The following is an 18,994-nucleotide window of genomic DNA, read 5'->3' on the forward strand; positions in this document are numbered from 1 at the left end:
CCGAGAATAGGACCAGAGTACATTGCAAAACGCCGTATAATTTGATAAAGCCCCTTAATTTCTAGATTAGTGTGGTTAAGTTCCTATAAACTTGTAGCAGAGCCCACGAACCGGGTCCCAAGAGAACTAAATTTCATCTTTCAAAAGAGGACGCGTAGCCAGTTCTGAAAAGAGCTGACCAACGATGAGTGAATCACTTAACTTCAGGCTTTAGTTTTCTTGCTTATCATTGCCCTGTAGACTTTTGTTGTTGTTGTTCAAAGCTCAGTAAAGAACGTTTTCTTTGGGGTATGAGTGGAGATAATATATCAGTTGAGTTCAGTCCAGTTGCTCAGTCGTGTCCGACTCTTTGCGACCCCATGGAGTGCAGCAGGCCAGGCTTACCTGTCCATCACCAATTCCCGGAGTTTACCCACACTCATGTTCATTCAGTCGGTGATGCCATTCAACCATCTCATCCTCTGTCGTCCGCTTCTCCTCCCGCCTTCAATCTTTCCCAGCATCAGGGTCTCTTCAGATGAGTCAGTTCTTCCTATCAGGTGGCCAAAGTATTGGAGTTTCAGCCTCAACATCACTCCTTCCAATAAACATTCAGGACTGATCTCCTTAAGGATGGACTGGTTGGATCTCCTTGCAGTCCAAGGGACTCTCAAGAGTCTTCTCCAACACCACAGTTCAAAAGCATCAGTTCTTCCACGCTCAGCTTTCTTTATAGTCCAACTCTCACATCCATACATGACTACTGGAAAAACCATAGCTTTGACTGGATGGACCTTTGTTAGCAAAGTAATGTCTCTGCTTTTTATATGCTGTCTAGGTTGGTCATAACTTTTCTTCCAAGGAGTAAGTGTCTTTTAATGTCTTGGCTGCAGTCACCATCTGCAGTGATTTTGGAGCCCAAAAAATAAAGTCTGACACTGTTTCTGCTGTTTCCCCATCTATTTGCCATAAAGTGATGCCATGATCTTAAGTTTTCTGAATGTTGAGCTTTAAGCCAACTCTTTCATTCTCCTCTTTCACTTTCATCAAGAGGCTCTTTAGTTCTTCACTTTCTGCCATAAGGGTGATGTCATCTGCGTATCTGAGGTTATTGATATTTCTCCCGGCAATCTTGATTCCAGCTTGTGCTTCTTCCAGCCTAGCATTTCTCATGATGTACTCTGCATATAAGTTAAATAAGCAGGGTGACAATATACAGCCTTGACGTACTCCTTCCCTGATTTGGAACCAGTCTGTTGTTCCATGTCCAGTTCTAACTTGCGTCCTGTCTTGCATACAGATTTCTCAAGAGGCAGGTCAGGTGGTCTGGTATTCCCATCTCTTAAAGAATTTTCCCACAGTTTATTGTGATCCACACAGTCAAAGGCTTTGGCATAGTCAATAAAGCAGAAATAAATGTTTTTCTGGAACTCTCTTGCCTTTTCAATAATCCAGCAGTTGTTGGCAATTTGATCTCTGGTTCCTCTGCCTTTTCTAAAACCGGCTTGAACGTCTGGAAGTTCACAGTTCATGTATTATTGAAGCCTGGTTTGGGGAATTTTGAGCATTACTTTACTAGCATGTGAGATGAGTGCAATTGTGCAGTCGTTTGAACATTCTTTGGGATTGGAATGAAAACTGACCTTTTCCAGTCCTGTGGCCACTGCTGAGTTTTCCAAATTTGCTGGCATATTGAGTGCAGCACTTTCACAGCATCATCTTTCAGGATTTGAAATAGCTCAACTGGAATTCCATCACCTCCACTAGCTTTGTTCGTAGCAATGCTTCCTCAGGCCCACTTGACTTCACATTCCAGGATGTCTGGCTCTAGGTGAGTGATCACACCATCCTGATCATCTGGATTATGAAGATCTTTTCTGTACATTTCTTCTCTGTATTCTTGCCACCTGTTCTTAATATCTTCTGCTTCTGTTTGGTCCATACCATTTCTGTCCTTTATTGTGCCCCTCTTTGCATAAGATGTTCCCTTGGTATCTCTAATTTTCCTGAAGCGATCTCTAGTCTTTCCCATTCTGTTGTTTTCCTCTATTTCTTTGAGGAGTGCTTTCTTATCTCTCCTTGCTATTCTTTGGAACTCTGCATTCAAATGGGTATAGCTTTCCTTTTCTCCTTTGTTTTCACTTCTCTTCTTTTCACAGCTTTTTGTAAGGCCTCCTCAGAGAGCCATTTTGCTTTTTTGCATTTCCTTTTCTCGGGGATGGTCTTGATTGCTGTCTCCTGTACAATGTCACAAACCTCCGTCCATAGTTCTTCAGGCACTATGTCCATCAGATCTAGTCCCTTAAATCTATTTCCCACTTTCACTGTATAATGGTAAGGGGTTTGATTTAGGTCATACATGAATGGTCTAGTGATTTTCCCTGCTTTCTTCAATTTCAGTCTGAATTTGGTAATAAGGAGTTCATGATCTGAGCCACAGTCAGCTCCTGGTCTTGTTTTTGCTGACTGTATAGAGCTTCTCCATCTTTGGTTGCAAAGAATATGATCAGTCTGATTTTGGTATTGACCATCTGGTGATGTCCATGTGTAGAGTCTTCTCTTGTGTTGTTGGAAGAGGGTGTTTTCTATGATCAGTGCGGAGATAATATGTAATATATGAAGTTCTCTGGCTGCCTCTTGTCCCCATGCTGATTTAGGTACCCTCCTCCTGTGCACTTCTAGAGTAACTTTTCTCCATTATTTTCAGTTCAGTTCAGTCTCACAGTCATGTCCAACTCTTGGCAACCCAATGGACTATAGCACGCCAGGCTTCCCTGTCCATCACCAACTCCCAGAGCTTGCTCGGATTCATGTCCTTCGAGTTGGTGATGCCATCCAACCATCTCATCCTCTGTCCTCCTCTTCTCCTGTCTTCAGTCTTTCCCAGCATCAGGGTCTTTTCCACTGAGCCTGTTCTTCAAGTCAGGTGGCCAAAGACTTGGAGCTTCAGCTTCAGCATCAGTCCTTCCAATCAATATTCAGGACTGATTTCCTTTAGGATGGACTGGTTTGATCTGGCAGTCCAAGGGACTCTCAAGAGTCTTCTCCAACACCAGAGTTCAAAAGCATCAGCTCTTCGGCACTCAGCTTTCTTTATAGTCCAACTCTCACATCCGTATATGACTACTGGAAAAAGCATAGTTTTGACTAGATGGACCTTTGAAGGTAAAGAAGTGTCTCTGCTTTTTAATATGCTCTCTAGGTTTGTCAGGGCTTCCCTCATAGCTCAGTTGGTGAAGAATCCGTCTGGGATGCAGAAAACCCCTTTTCAATTCCTGGGTCGGGAAGATCTGCTGGAGAAGCGATAAGCCTCTCACTCTAGTATTCTTGGGCTTCCCTGGTGGCTCAGCTGGTAAAGATCCACCTGCAATGCCCAAGACCTGGGTTCGATCCCTGGGTTGGGAAGATCCCCTGTTAAAGGGAAAGGCTACCTGCTTCAGTATTCTGGCCTGGAGAATGCCATGGACTGTGCAATCCATGGAGTCACAAAAAGGCGGACACGACTGAGCAACTTTCACTTCGCTTCACTTCCCTTCACGTTTGTCATAGCTTTTCTTCCAAGGAGCAAGCATCTTTTAACATCATGTCTGTAGTCACCATCTGCAGTGATTTTGGAGCCCAAGAAAATACAATCTGTCACTGTCCATTGTTTCCCCATGTATTTGCCAAATGCAGAGTAACACAAGGTGGAAGGAGGAACATCTGAAGGAAATAGAATTGATGTGAAAGTGGGAAGATTTACAGAAATAATAACCTACATTTATTGAATATGTAATTATGATTTGGATACTGTAATTAACTGTTTACCTACATTTTTTGATTGAATCCTAAAAAGGACCTTGGGAGGTAGATGCTGCTGTTATCTCTACTTTCTAGATAAGAGAGCTTAGCACCTAATACAGAGAAGGCAATGGCACCCCACTCCAGTACTTTTGCCTGGAAAATCCCACTGACAGAGGAGCCTGGTAGGCTGCAGTCCATGGGGTCACTAAGAGTCAGACACGACTGAGCGATTTCACTTTCAGTTTTCACTTTCATGCACTGGAGAAGGAAATGGCAACCCACTCCAGTGTTCTTGCCTGGAGAATCCCAGGGATGGCAGAGCCTGCTGGGCTGCCGTCTATGGGGTTGCACAGAGTCAGACACAACTGAAATGACTTAGCAGCAGCAGCACCTAATAAGGTATCCTACACACAGGTACCAATAAATATGTTTCACTTATACCTTTAGAAGTTATGGATTATTAAAGAGGTTTTCCTTTCCCCAGAATGAAGAAAAAAGACTTGCCTTTGTACTCTTGCACTAGAAAAAGAACCCAGTTAGCACTTATACAAAACTATGAGGATAACGTTGCAAATTCCCTGTCAAATAGGAAATCAGTGGAATGTGGTTTGTGTTTGCATAATAAGTAGTGATACTTCCTGAGGTATGCTTGTGTTCTGCTGTAGATAGTAGGGAACCCCTAAAAACTTTTAAATGTGGACCTTTTGGACACCTGTTTTCTTAACATATTAACTGGTACATGTTATCTTAGGAGAGTCTGCAGTAATTATATTCTGACAATAAATACATGACCTTAAAGTTGTATAGCAGCTTTATATGTATATATATAAAGTTGATATATAGCAACTTCACTGAGTTAATTTTGGCAAAGTGATTCAAGATGAAATTAATGGTTATGTAATGCAAAAGTACTTCGGTAGAGGATCTCCATAATTGTTAGGAAACTTTTAGTTTTCAACGTGGTTAAACTGCAGGGTCACAAATAATGGTGCAAAAAGTTATCTTGATAAGTTATATGTGAAAGTGATATGGCTTTTAAGTGATGTTGAGATGATAACTTTTTGATATGAACTTGGCATTTTTGGCATGGGATTGTGTGACCTATCTCCTCTCTAATTTATTTTATCATTGACATGGAAAAAGTATAACAAGTAATTTTGGAATATGCATGGCCTAAATTAATGTAAAGGAAGTATAACAGTAATGTCCCATAACAATAGAGTGGATGGGTGAATCTTAAAAACATACCGGATGAAAGAGCCAATTTGTAGAAAATTACATATAGCATATTACCTTTATAAAGCATGAAAGTGAAAGTCGCTTAGTTGTGTCCAACTCTTTGTGACCCCATGGACTATACAGTCCATGGAATTCTCCAGGCCAGAATACTAGAAGTGACCAGAATACTGTCGATTCTCCAGGGAGTCTTCCCAACCCAGGGATCGAACCCAGGTGTTGGGCTTTGCAGGTGGATTCTTTACCAGCTGAGCCACAAAGGAAGCCCTTATAAAGCTTAAGAACAAGCAAAAAACTATAGTTGAGGATTCTGTATGTTTATAATAAGTTTATTTATGGAAGAAAAACAGAGGAATGATAAATACAAAATTTAGTTTAATGATAGCCTTTCTGGGGAAAGCAGACGGATTAGAGACAGCACATATAGGTGTACCCATCCATATTGGTAATGGTCTAGTTCTTAAGTTGTGTGGTGAGTTTATGGGTGTTTATTTTCACATTATGCTTCATAAACTAATCATTCTATATGTATTCTTTAGTGTCAAATACTACTCAAAATGTTTTTTAAAGATTTAGAAATTATCTTGAATTATAGTCTCAATAACTATAGTTTTCTCCGCCTTCTCTTTGGTCATATAAAGCAGATGCTATCTTGGAGTTGGGAAAACAAATGCATTGGATAAATGCTGTTCCTGATTCCATTAGGCTAATCATCATCCCTTTCAACTTTGCTTCTCTCCTGTGTACATTATAAAATTAGTGTCATCATTATTTCTCCATCTAGGTTGCAACCTTAAATTTTTTTAATTTTTGGATTTGAAGACTTTGAAGTAAGACAAACCAGGGTTTGAATCTTGGTTCTGCTACTTTACCAACTGTGACACTTACGTTGTTACTCATTGATCTCATGGATTAGTATAGTTATTCAATAAATAGTAATTGAATGATTAAGTTGCTGCTTTAAAGAGATTTCATCTTTTGTAGCCAAATTTCAAACCATGTTTATATTTGCATAATCAGTTCAGTTGCTCAGTCGTGTCCGACTTTTTGCAACCCCATGAACCACAGTACACCAGGCCTCCCTGTCCATCACCAACTCCTGGAATCCACCCAAACCCATGCCCATTGTGTCAGTGATACCATCCAACCGTCTCACCCTCTGTCGTCCCCTTTTCCTCCTGCCCTCAATCTTTCCCAGCATCAGCGTCTTGTCAAATGAGTCACCTCTCCACACCAGGTGGCCGAAGTATTGGGGTTTCAGCTTCAACATCAGTCCCTCCAATGAACACCCAGGACTGATCTCCTTTAGGATGGACTGGTTGGATCTCCTTGCAGTCCAAGGGACTCTCAAGAGTCTTCTCCAACACCACAGTTCAAAAGCATCAATTCTTCAGCGCTCAGATTTCTTTATAGTTCAACTCTCACATCCATACATGACTACTGGAAAAACCATAGCCTTGACTAGATGGACCTTTGTTGGCAATGTAATGTCTCTGCTTTTTTATATGCTGTCTAGGTTGCTCATAATTATCCTTTCAAGGAGCAAGCGTCTTTTAATTTCATGACTGCAGTCACCATCCACAGTGATTTTGGAGCCCAGAAAAATAAAGTCTGACACTGCTTCCACTGTTTCCCCATCTATTTGCCATGAAGTGATGGGACCGGATGCCATGATCTTAGTTTTCTGAATTTAAGCCAACTTTTTCACTCTTCTCTTTCCTCAAGAGGCTCTTTAGTTCTTCTTCACTTTCTGCCATAAGAGTGGTGTCATCTGCATCTCTGAGGTTATTGATATTTCTCCCGGCAATCTTGATTCCAGCTTGTGCTTCCCCCATCCCAGCATTTCTCTTGATGTACTCTGCATATAAGTTAAATAAGCAGGGTGATAATATACAGCCTTGACGTACTCCTTTTCCTATTTGGAACCAGTCTGTTGTTCCATGTCCAGTTCTGACTGTTGCTTCCTGACCTGCATATAGGTTTCTCAAGAGGCAGATCAGGTGGTCTGATATTCCCATCTCTTTCAGAATTTTCCATAATTTGCATAATACTAAAAGTCAGATTATTATTTGCATAATACTAAAAGTCATTTCATCTTTGGGACAGATGAAAATGGGAAATATTTCCTTCTGTCCCAAAGGAAAGATCTTTGGAGTACACATTAGATACGTTAAGATTGAAAGAGCAATGGCCCCTGAGTGGCTCACAAACAGTCTGGCAGTCAGAAGCACTTTACAAGGAGAGGCACACTCTGATAATGAACATGCCCAGGGGCCTTCCTTGGACTTGAGGCATCCAATTCTAATTTCCCCTCACAGGAGAACTGGAGAAGGAGACAGCAACCTACTCCAGTATTCTTTCCTGGAGAATTTCATTGACAAAGGACCGTGGCGGGCTACAGTCCATGGGATCACAAAGAGTCAGACATGACTGAGTGACTAACACTTACACTTTAAAGTCAAACATAGTTTTGTAATAGCTCTTCCTATAAATAATCAAATCTCCTTTTAAGTGCTTCCCCTGCCCCATTATATCTTTTCCTTTTTAAAGATTCCTAGTATTACTTGCTTAGTTTTTCTAATTACTGTGGATTATTATACTAATTCAGAGAAGGCAATGGCACCCCACTCCAGTACTCTTGCCTGGAAAAGCCCATGGACGGCGGAGCCTGGTAGGCTGCAGTCCATAGGGTCGCTAAGAGTCGGACACGACTGAGTGACTTCACTTTCACTTTTCACTTTCATGCATTGGAGAAGGAAATGGCAACCCACTCCAGTTTTCTTGCCTGGAGAATCCCAGGGACGGAGGAGCCTGGTGGGCTGCCGTCTGTGGGGTCGCACAGAGTCGGACACGACTGAAGCAACTTAGCAGCAGCAGCAGCAGCGTTATACTAATTCAGACAAGGACATTCCATCTGTTTCTGTGAGTTAATTTTATTCTGTTCCAAGCTGTCGACTGAGTTAAGGTTATAGTTGGAATACTTTTAGTATTGGAGGAAACTATGTTAAACAGTATTTCTGTGGGGTCCATTCTGATGACATATCATGAAAATCGGTGAGTTTCTCTGAGAGAACATTAAAATATGCTTTATATTCCTTGATAAAGGAGATTGATTCCAGGAAGCCCCACATGTACCCACATCTGTGTATGCTCAAGTCCCTTATATAAAATGGCTTAGTAAAATGGAAATGGTTGGCCCTGTGTATCCAAGGGTTTTCTGTCCACAGATTCAACCAACCATGGGTGAAAATCTTGACCACAGATGTGAAACCCATTAATATGGAGGGTACACTGTATATTTATTGAAAAAAATCTGTATAAGTAGACTAGTACAGTTCAAACCCATGTTATTCAAGGGTCAACTGTATATATTTTTTGCTTATAACTTCTTGAATAGACGCAAGTGTTTAAAGCAAGAATAATAATACTTATTGTGAGTTTTATAACGTTTGTATGTTTAACAGTATAACACAAAGGACAGAGTGAGTGGACAGTAACACTGTAAGAGTCTTACATTTTTGTAAAGTTGTATTAACTCTAAATGAACTGTGATGTGTTAAAAAGGTATGTTATAGTTCCCAAAGTAACTAATAAAAATTACAAAGAAAGATAATACATAACCAAAAAGTAAAAAAAACAGTAGAAGAATTGAAGTGGTATATTAAAAATATCTAATCAAAAGAAGGCAGCAAAGGAAGATCAGAGGGAAAAAAACAAGAGACAGAAAACAGGTAGCAAAATGTAGACCCAACTGTAAGATAATTCCATTAAATCTAAGTGCAGTAAAGACACCAATGAAAAGATTGAGAATATCGACTAGATTTAAAGCTATATATATATATCCCAACTCATTTAATCCTAGTAACACAGATACCACCCCCATCAGAAACCAAAGTACAAAAAAAGAATTGTAAGAAAATTGCTGGCTGATGTATTCTTTTTCATGAATGTAGAATCAACTCAAAATTTAAGACTTGAAGGTAATACCTAGGATCATAAAACTCTTGAAGAAAACATAGGCCATAAACTCCATAACATTGGTCTTGGCAATGATCTTTTGGATCTGACACTGCAAGCAAAGGCATTAACAGAAAAATAAGTGGGACAACATCAAAATAAAAAGTTTCTGCACAGAAAAATCTTCTTCATCAACAAAATGAAAAGGCAATTTGCAGAATGGGAGAAAGTATTTGCATATTATGTATCTGATAAGGGATTAAAATCCAAAATATACAAAGAACTCCTACAACTCAATAGCAAAAAAAGAAAATGAAAACCAATCAGTTCCAGAGAGGTCGTTTTTTAAAGGCCTGCTCCCACCAGCCCAGCCCAGACCAAGCCGACGTTGAGGGCCGCTCCTCAGCGGAAGGGCCGATGCAGGCCGCGCCCTGGAAAAAAAAAAAAAAAAGAAAACCAATCAGATTAAAAAATGGGCAGAGGATCTGAGGAAACATTTTTTCTGGAGAAGACATACAGATGGCCAGCAGGTACATGAAAAGGTGTTCAGCATCACTAATTAAAATGGAAAGCAAAACCACAATAAGATATCACCTCACACCTAATAGAATGGCTCTTATCAGAAAGATAAGAGATAACAGGTGCTGGTGAGAATGTGGAGAAAGGGGATCCTGGGCACTCCTAGTGGGAATCTAAATTGGTGCAGCCACTATGGAAAGCAATAAGGAGTTTCCTCAAAATATAGAACTCCTATGTGATCCAGCAACTCCATTTCTGAGTGTTTTTCTGAAGGAAATCAAAACACTAACCCAGAAAGATACATGTACATGTTCATTACAGCATTATTTACAATAGCCAAGTATCCACCAGTGGTTGAATGGATAAAGAAAATCTGGTGTGTGTATATATGTGTGAGTATTATATGAGTGTGTGTATATATATATATATTATTCAACCATAACGAAAAAGAAAATCCTGCCACTTGCAATATGGATGGCATCTTGAGGCCTTATGCTAGACAAAATATCAAAAAGAAAGGTTAATACCATATAATCTCAGTTATATTCAGAATCTTTAAAAAGAACAAACTCAGGGAAAAAGAGGTAAGACTTGTGTTTACTAGAGATGGGGGATAGGGAGGGAAGAATTGAAGGAAGGTGGTCAAAAGGTACAGACTTCTAGTTATGAAATACATTAAGTACTGGGAAGGTAATGTACAGTGTGGTTACTATAGTTAATAATACTATATTGTATGTTTGAAAGTTACTAAGAGAGTAGTCAAGTGGGCCTTAGAAAGCGAAGTCGATTGGGCCTTAGGAAACATCACTACAAACAAAGCTAGTGGAGATAATGGAGTTTCAGTTGAGCTGTTTCAAATCCTAAAAGATGATGCTGTTAAAGTGTTCCACTCAATATGCCAGCAAGTTTGGAAAACTCAGCAGTGGTCACAGGACTGGAAAAGATCAGTTTTCATTCCAATCCCAAAGAAAGTCAATATCAAAGAAAGTTCCAACTACCACACAGTTGCAGTTATCTCACATGCTAGCAAAGTAACACTCCAAATTCTCCAATCCAGGCTTCAACAGTATGTGAACTGAGAACTTCTAGATGTTCAAGCTGAATTTAGAAAAGGCAGAGGAGCCAAAGATAAAATTGCTAGCATCCACTGGATCATCAAAAAAGCAGGAGAGTTCCAGAAAAACATCTGCTTTATTGACTATGCCAAAGCCTTTGACTGTGTGGATCACAGCAGACTGTGGGAAATTCTTCAAGAGATGGGAATACCAGACCACCTTAACTGCCTCCTGAGAAATCTGTATGCAGGTCAAGAAGCAACAGTTAGAAACAGATGTGGAACAACAGACTGGTTCCAAATTGGGAAAGGAGGATGTCAAGGCTGCATATTGTCACCCTGCTTATTTAACTTAAATGCAGAGTACATCATGCAAAATGCCAGGCTGAATGAAGCACAAACTGGAATCAAGATTGCTGGGGGAAATATCAATAACCTCAGATATGCAGATGACACCATCCTTACGGTAGAAAGTGAAGAACTAAAGAGCCTCTTGATGAAAGTGAAAAAGGAGAGTGAAAAAGTTGGCTTAAAGCTCAACATTCAGAAAACAAAGATCATGGCATCCAGTCCCATCACTTCATGGCAAATAGATGGGGAAATAGTGGAAACAGTGACAGACTTTATTTTTTGGGCTCCAAAATCACTGCTAATGGTGACTGCAGCCAAGACATTAAAAGACACTTACTCCTTGGAAGAAAAGTTATGACCAACCTAGACAGCATATAAAAAGCAGAGACATTACTTTGCCAACAAAGGTTCATCTAGTCAAGGCTATGGTTTTTCCTGTGGTCATGTATGGATGTGAGAGTTGGACTGTGAAGAAGGCTGAGTGCCGAAGAATTGATGCTTTTGAACTGTGGTGTTGGAGAAGACTCTTGAGAGTCCCTTGGACTGCAAGGAAATCCAACCAGTCCATTCTGAAGATCAGCCCTGGGATTTCTTTGGAAGGAATGATGCTAAAGCTGAAACTCTAGTACTTTGTCCACCTCATGTGAAGAGTTGACTTACTGGAAAGGACTCTGATGCTGGGAGGGATTGGGGGCAGGAGGAGAAGGGGATGACAGAGGATGAGATGCCTGGATGGCATCCCTGACTCAATGGACATGAGTCTGGGTGAACTCCGGGAGTTGGTGATGGACAGGGAGGCGTGGCGTGCTGTGATTCATGGGGTTGCAAAAAGTCGGACATGACTGAGCGACTGAACTGAACTGATACAGGGTCTCTAACATTTTCAGTAGATCATAAAAAAAAAAAAAAATTGTATTGTATATGTATATATTCGTGTTTGTTTATATAGAGAATGGTAAAGCAACTGGGACAAAATGTAATAAGTATTAAAGTCTGGGTCAAGGATAACAAAAACTTATTCCTAATTTTTTTTTTTTTTTGAGTGCTTAGGTCTATAGCATTAGATTATATGGACTTGATTGGATTAGATGATTCCCTTCTTTCTAGTCTGCCTGCAATGCGGGAGACCCAAGTTCAGTCCCTGGGTTGGAAAGATCCCCTGGAGAAGGAAATGGCAGCCCACTCCAATATTCTGCCTGGAAAATCCCATGGACGGAGAAGCCTGGCAGGCTACAGTCCACTGGGTCACAGAGTCAGACATGACTAACAACTTCCACTTTCATAGTTGTTTTACAATACTATGTTGGTTCCTGTTGTACATACAACAAAGTAAATCAGCTCTGTGTATACATATTCGAATCCCTCTTGGGCCTCCCACCCACCCCCAGTCCGTCCTACCCACTTGGCATTATAGTAGAGCATCAAGCTGAGCTCCGTGTGCTGTACTGCAGGTTTCTGGTACAGATAACTTAGAATATTTTTAACTTTAAAATATATAAAAATTAAATTACCCCTCAAACTACTCATCAAATTGTTTTTTAACTTGCTCTGTAACAAGAGAAGCCACTGCAATGAGAAGCCCTCTTGCCACAACTAGAGAAAGTCCGTGAGCATCAATGGAGACCCAGTGTAGCCATAAACAAATAAATAGAAATAAACATTTAAAAATGCTAATGGATGGGTTAAACAGTAAATTAGACGCAATTAAAGAAAGAATTGTAAACTAGAAGATTGACCTGAAGAAACTGTGCAAAAAGTAGCATAGAGATTAATGATAAGAAATAGATGTTTAGACATATTAAAAATGGAATAGAAAATCTAAGATTTCTTCTAGAGGGATTCGCAGAAAGGTAGAATCAAGGAGAACCAGTATTTGGAGAGATTATGGCTTAGATTTTTCCAGAACTGATAAGATACAAATCCACATAAAGAGACTGCTTTAGATACAAACCGACATGGTTGTGTGCTTAGTCGCTCAGTCATACATGACTCTTTTTGACCCTTTGCACTATAGCCCTCCAGGCTCCTCTGTCCATGCAATTTTTCAGGAAAGAATACTGGAGCAGGTTGCCATTTTTCTTCTCCAGGAGATTTTCCCAACGCAAGGATCAAACTCGTGTCTCCTGTGTCTCCTCATTGCGGGCAGATTCTTTACCCTGTGAGCTATTCGGGGAAGCCCAGTTCTCTATCAGTCTTTTGATAGAGAAACTTTTGACACCATAAACATGTTGCCCAATAACTGGTCATGGTTTGGGCCAGTTTTATCATTAAGAATAGCAAGATTAATCATTAGTTACTTTCACGTGGTAACCATATTTCTGTGTGCATTGGAGTGATAGTCCCACTTACCCATACTGTGATAGTGAATTATTATATGACCTCTGTGAATGTTGAACACAAAAGAGCATAAACTTGAGTGAAAGGGAGAATGCAAAAGAGATGGGAGATTCTTATTCCTTCTTTGCTTATTCCCATATGTAGAATGAAAAACATCATTTTAGATTTCTTAATTTATATCTTTAAGAGTCACATGGGATGTGAATTTGGCCATTGCCTTTAGTCAAAGGATTTCTAAGGGTCTCATAAGCATATTGCATAATCTTCTAAACACTCTTCATGTAGTTGTAGCTGGCAGTAATATCTCCATTATAGAGAGGAGTAAATGGAAGCACGGTATACCAAATGATATTTTTATATCCATCAGAAATGTCTTACTGGTTTACAGGCCAGTATTACTATCAACTTTATGAAGCTTAGTGAGATTATGTGATTTGCCCAACCTTAGAGAAAGAATTTGGCATAACATCAAGGCTCCCTGAGTCTTATCTGCCTTACTAATTTTATCTCCTCCCCACACATACACACACTTAGCCTCAGTTCTGCTACTCAAGTCATATTTAATCCAATGTTTTAAAAGTCCTGTAAGGGATGATGGATAACTGTTAGTCACAATTGTGGTTACTTATGAGGGAAAAAAAAGGCTGAACAGGATGGGACAAAAGAAAGGTTTGGCAGGAGGTGGGGGTAGATGAAACACATCTCCCATCCAAGTTCTAACCAGCTCGGACCCTGATTAGCTTCTGAGGTCAGATGAGATTGGGTGCATTCAGGGTGGTATGGCCATAGACAGATGGCAAACTTCTATTTGTTCAGTGATGGTTACAAGTGTGGTTGCCTTATAATAATCCATTAAGCAATATATTTGTTTAATGTTAAAAAAGAGAAAGTCCTGTAAGGGAACCTTAACTCATGTAGCTTCATGAGTCTTTGAAGTATCATTCCTGGTTCTTAATTAAAAATCAAATGATAGTTTATTTTTTTCTAGAACAACTTTTTAAAAAAATATTGTAACTGCTATTAGTAATGTTGTATACTAAAACTCATGCATTTGTTCTGTTCTGATGAATTGTTATTCATTTGCCAAGTCATGTCTGATTCTTTGTGCCCTCATGGACTGTAGCCTACCAGGCTCCTCTGTTCATGAGATTTTCCAGGCAAGAATACTGGGGTGAATTACTATTTCCTTCTCCACGGGCTCTTCCTGAATCAGTGATCCAATCCGTGTCTCCTGCATTGGAAGGCAGATTCTTTACTACTGAACTAGCAGAGAAGCCCTCTGATGAGTTAGAGAATCCTAGTCAGGATATTACCATGTGGTAAGCTAAATAAAATAGTGGAAGATGGTCTTAAAGAGTAATATGGCTAATTCTATACAGTTACTCTCTGCCTGTTGATATAAAACCATATTCTTTATCTTTCTTAAATCCTCACCAGCAGTAGTGCTGGTAGCAAACAGAATTTTGATCCCAGTGAATCTAAACCTAGTACACCTAAAGCTGGACTTACATTCAAATTGTGGGCATAGGTGTAGATATGGGTTAAGGTGGAAATGAAGAAAACCTGTAGAATTTAAAGTTACCCATAAGAGGGGTGTAATTAGGAAATAATAGGTGGGATGTAATTAGTATATAGTGAGGCTTCCCTGGAGACTCAGTGGTAAAGAATCTGCCTGCCAATGCAGGAGACACATATTCAGTCCCTGAGTTGAGACTATACTTGAGAAGGAGATGTCAACCCACTCCAGTATCCTTGCCTGGGAAGTACTATGGACAGATGGGCCTGGGAGGCTGCAGTTCATGTGCTCACAAAAGAGTCAGACATGACTTAGTTAAAGTGTAGTTCTGTGGCATTTAAGTATAGGTAACCCTTGAGTTATTTGGGGATTAAGGACACCAGTTACAGTTCACTTATAGCTTTACAATCAGCATTGCGTATCCCTTGTTCCACATCCACGGATTCAACCAGCTATGGTTTGTGTAGTACTACAGTACGTATTTGTTGGAAAAATAAAGCTCAAGTATAGGTGGATCCTCGCAGTTCAAACTCATGTTGTTCAAGGATCAACTGTACATTCACATAGTTGTATAACTGTCACCATCATTCATTTCCAAAACTTTTTTTTATCTTGCAGAACTGAGATTTTCTGTCTGTTGAACAGTAACTCCCTATTCACCTCTCCTCCCAGCCCCTGGTGACTACCTTTCTATTTTCTATCTTTATGAATTGACTACTTTAAGCACCTCACTTGAATGGAATTATATAGTATTTGTCCCTTTTTGATTGGCTTTTTCACTAGCATAATGTCTTCAAGGTTCATCCGTGTTGTAGCATGTGGAATTTCTTTCCCTTTAAGGCTGAATAATATTCCCTTGTGTGTGGTGTGTGTGTGATTGTGTGTATTCACACACAGATATATATATATATGCCAAATTTGTTTTACATATTCCTCTGTCCACAGACACTTGCACTGCTTTCAGCTTTTGGCTGTTGTCAGTGATGCTGTTATGAACATGAATGTACAGATGTGTCCCTGCTTTTAGTTCTTTAGGGTATATGTTCAGAATTGGGATTGCTGGATTATATGTTAATTCTATGTTTAATTTTTTGAGGAACTGCCAAACTATTTCTATAGCAGCTGTACCATTTTACAGTCCTATCAGCATAAGAGTTCCAGTTCTGCATCCTGGCAAACCCCTGTTTTCTAGGGGTTTTTGGGGGGTGGGGTGGGATTGATAGTAGTCATCCTAATGACTTGTGCTGTTATCTTGTGGTTCTGATTTGCATTTCCCTAATATTATTGATGTTGAGCATCATTTCTTGTGTTTTCCACCCACTTGTATATCTTTTTCAGAGAAATGTCTATTTGAGTTCTTTGCCTGTTTTGACATGCCCCTTTTTTAAAACCAGTGAAAGTCTCTCTGTCATGTCTGACTCTTTGCGACTATACAGTCCGTGGAATTCTCTAGGCCAGAATACTGGAGTGGGTAGCCTTTCCCTTCTCCAGGGGATCTTCCCAACCCAGGAATCAAACTGGGGTCTCCTGCGTTGCAGGCAGATTCTTTACCAACTGAGCTATCAGGGAAGCCCTGATAAAACCAGGTTCAATTCCTAGATTGGAAAGATATGCTGAAGAAGGGATAGGCTACCCACTCCAGTATTCTTTGGCTTCCCTTGTGGCTCAGCTGGTGAAGAATCTGCCTACAATGTGGGAGACCTGGGTTCAATCCCTGGATTGGGAAGATCCCCTGGAGAAGGGAAAGGCTATCCACTCCAGTGTTGTGGCCTGGAGAATTCTGTGGCCCGTATAGTCCGTGGGGTCACAAAGAGTCGGACACGACTGAGTGACTTAAATTTTTTTAAAACCAAGGTAGTAACCACAAGAGATACTTATTTATTACTTTATAGAACTACCAGAGATAGATCACTTTTAATTGCTAATTAATACTGGTAGCAGATGAATAAATACTTTCGGAAAATATTTGTATATATAAACATGTAATCAAGTTTTGCCTATCCTTTGTGCATTTCATCCATCTCTTTCTGTTTCTGTTAACACAGTCCTAATCCATTTAACATCATCTCATGTTTGTGCTACTGTTGGTTGTTTTTTCAAAAAGGTAAAAGCATTTAGTGGGTGCTTAATTTGATAATTTATATCTTGACACTGGGCCCAGTTCTAACAGAATGGTAAAAATAGATGTTCATAAATTCCTCTAGTAGTTTGCTCTTCTTTACCTCTTCTTTAGCACCTCCCCCTCAATTCAACAAGGATTTATTGGGATGTGAAATCTGAGTTTCCCTGAGATTGTGTGATAGTGGATAAATCACACCAAGTCTTCCCTATTGGATGAACCAAATAATCTCTTAGGTCCCTCCTAGTCTTGTCTGGTAAATGTCTTTATGATTTTTGTAAATATTACCAGCTTTTGGTCATTAGATGCCTGAATTATCTGAAAACCACATTACCCACAATAAACCATGTTTTTAGATTTTCACTGAAGAGAGGGGAAGATAACAGTCTAACTCAAATTACTTTCTTATTTACTATCATATATCTCCTTGGGCTTCTTCTTAGATCAATGTCAGACCTAACTAGAAACCTTTTAAATACAAGCATTTAGTTTTCTAAGAATTAGCCATCACTCATAAAGCAATATAGTATTTTGAGCAGTTAATGTCAGGGTGGGGTTTGTTTACTTCTGAAAAGTCGTATTGCATCTTAACAGCATGTAAAAACAAAGGCTAAAACTGTACTGTGTACTTTTAGTTTTTGATTTCTACTTTTGAAGTTTTATGGGCTTCCCTTGTGGCTCAGCTGGTAAAGAATCTGCCTGCAATGCCAGGGACCTGGGTTTGATCCCTGGGTTGGGAAGATCCCCTAGAAAAGGGAAAGGCTACCCACTCCAGTATTCTGGCCTGGAGAATTCCACAGACTGTGTAGTCCATGGGATCGCAAAGAGTTGGACACAACTGAGCAACTTTCATTTTCACTTTCACTTTGAAGTTTTATAAATACAAAAACGTCTCACACATCTGAATAGGGTAATATATATTCCGAAACTAAATATGTGTACTTTTTTGAATTAAATGCCATTTTTATTTGTTCATACCTCTGTTCACTTGCTTTATTGAGAATTCACATTAAATTGATTTCAAGTGGACTTCTAAAAGATATGAGTAATTCTTCAAACCAATTTAGTTAATCTTAAGAAATAATGTTATATGTTAGGCTAATGTAAATATAATAGCAAAATTAAATGAACTATTCTAGATAAACTTTTGTATTTAACATTTATTGCTGAATAATTTTTATAAATTGTCTATTTCTTCTATTTTTGCTCCTGTCACTTGTTCGAAATTCAGTAGTCAGTTATTTATGAATAGTCATTTTTTAGGATCTATGATTTTTTTTGTTTTCTGTAATATAAGCTATAATAAATTTTTTTCTTTATGCTCAAATTCTCTAATATTTTAAGTAACTTAATTACTTTTTCTCAGAGATTAGGAAGATACTTTTAATGCTGCGTTTGTCACTGGGAAAACTAGTTTTAATTTATATTGACCTTTTTCTCCTTTGAGCATTTAGTCTGCTTTCAATAAAATGTTGATGACTGCTCTTTAGAAGACAGCTGTACGAAATAAAGTATTATAAATATTCAGCTTTCCTTTCTAAGCTTTGTCACCAACAGCTGGGCATCCAGTTTAGCAGAACAGATTTTGCACAGAGAGAGCCTGGCATGTTCCTGAATCAGTATAGTGAAGGAGACAAAAAAGTAGTTTCTTATGGATTGGGGACTTATAAAGACATAGAGCATCTGTTCCTCAGTTTAGTCATAGTCTGGTTGCACTGAATCATGTTTAAAGCTAGAATAATGTGTAAAACTTTTTCACCTTGCTCATACCTTTATTTTAATATCTAGTGTATTATTTTTGCAAATAAAATGCTTTCAACATCTCCATTGAAGGTATGTAAATGATTTTGCTCTTATCTATAATTTTTCGTTAGTGATATTTTAAAACACACAAAGATACTAATTTTTTACTAAGATTATTTTATTATATAACTTTAAAGTTTGAATTGTATGATAGTGCATATATATACAACTCATATATGAAAATCCATTTAAATATTTAATTATGATTTCATCTTGATATATGCTATTAAACAGTTTCCTCATTGTGAAAATTGCTTTCTTCATAGGTATTCTACTTTAGTTGGTGAAAGTAACTTAAAATGGAATCTTTGTGTATACAGATTACTCTTAAATACTTGGC

At 39.0% G+C, this 18,994-nt stretch overlaps 1 protein-coding gene across 6 annotated transcripts in view; it reads left to right on the forward strand.

Annotated features, from left to right (window-relative positions):
- ITGB3BP (integrin subunit beta 3 binding protein) overlaps positions 1 to 18,994 on the forward strand; it is a 105,665-nt gene that overhangs the window by 446 nt on the left and 86,225 nt on the right. The window lies entirely within an intron of this gene.

The sequence above is a fragment of the Bos taurus genome, chromosome 3 (assembly GCF_002263795.3).
Source record: "Bos taurus isolate L1 Dominette 01449 registration number 42190680 breed Hereford chromosome 3, ARS-UCD2.0, whole genome shotgun sequence".
Taxonomy (NCBI): Eukaryota; Metazoa; Chordata; class Mammalia; order Artiodactyla; family Bovidae; genus Bos; species Bos taurus.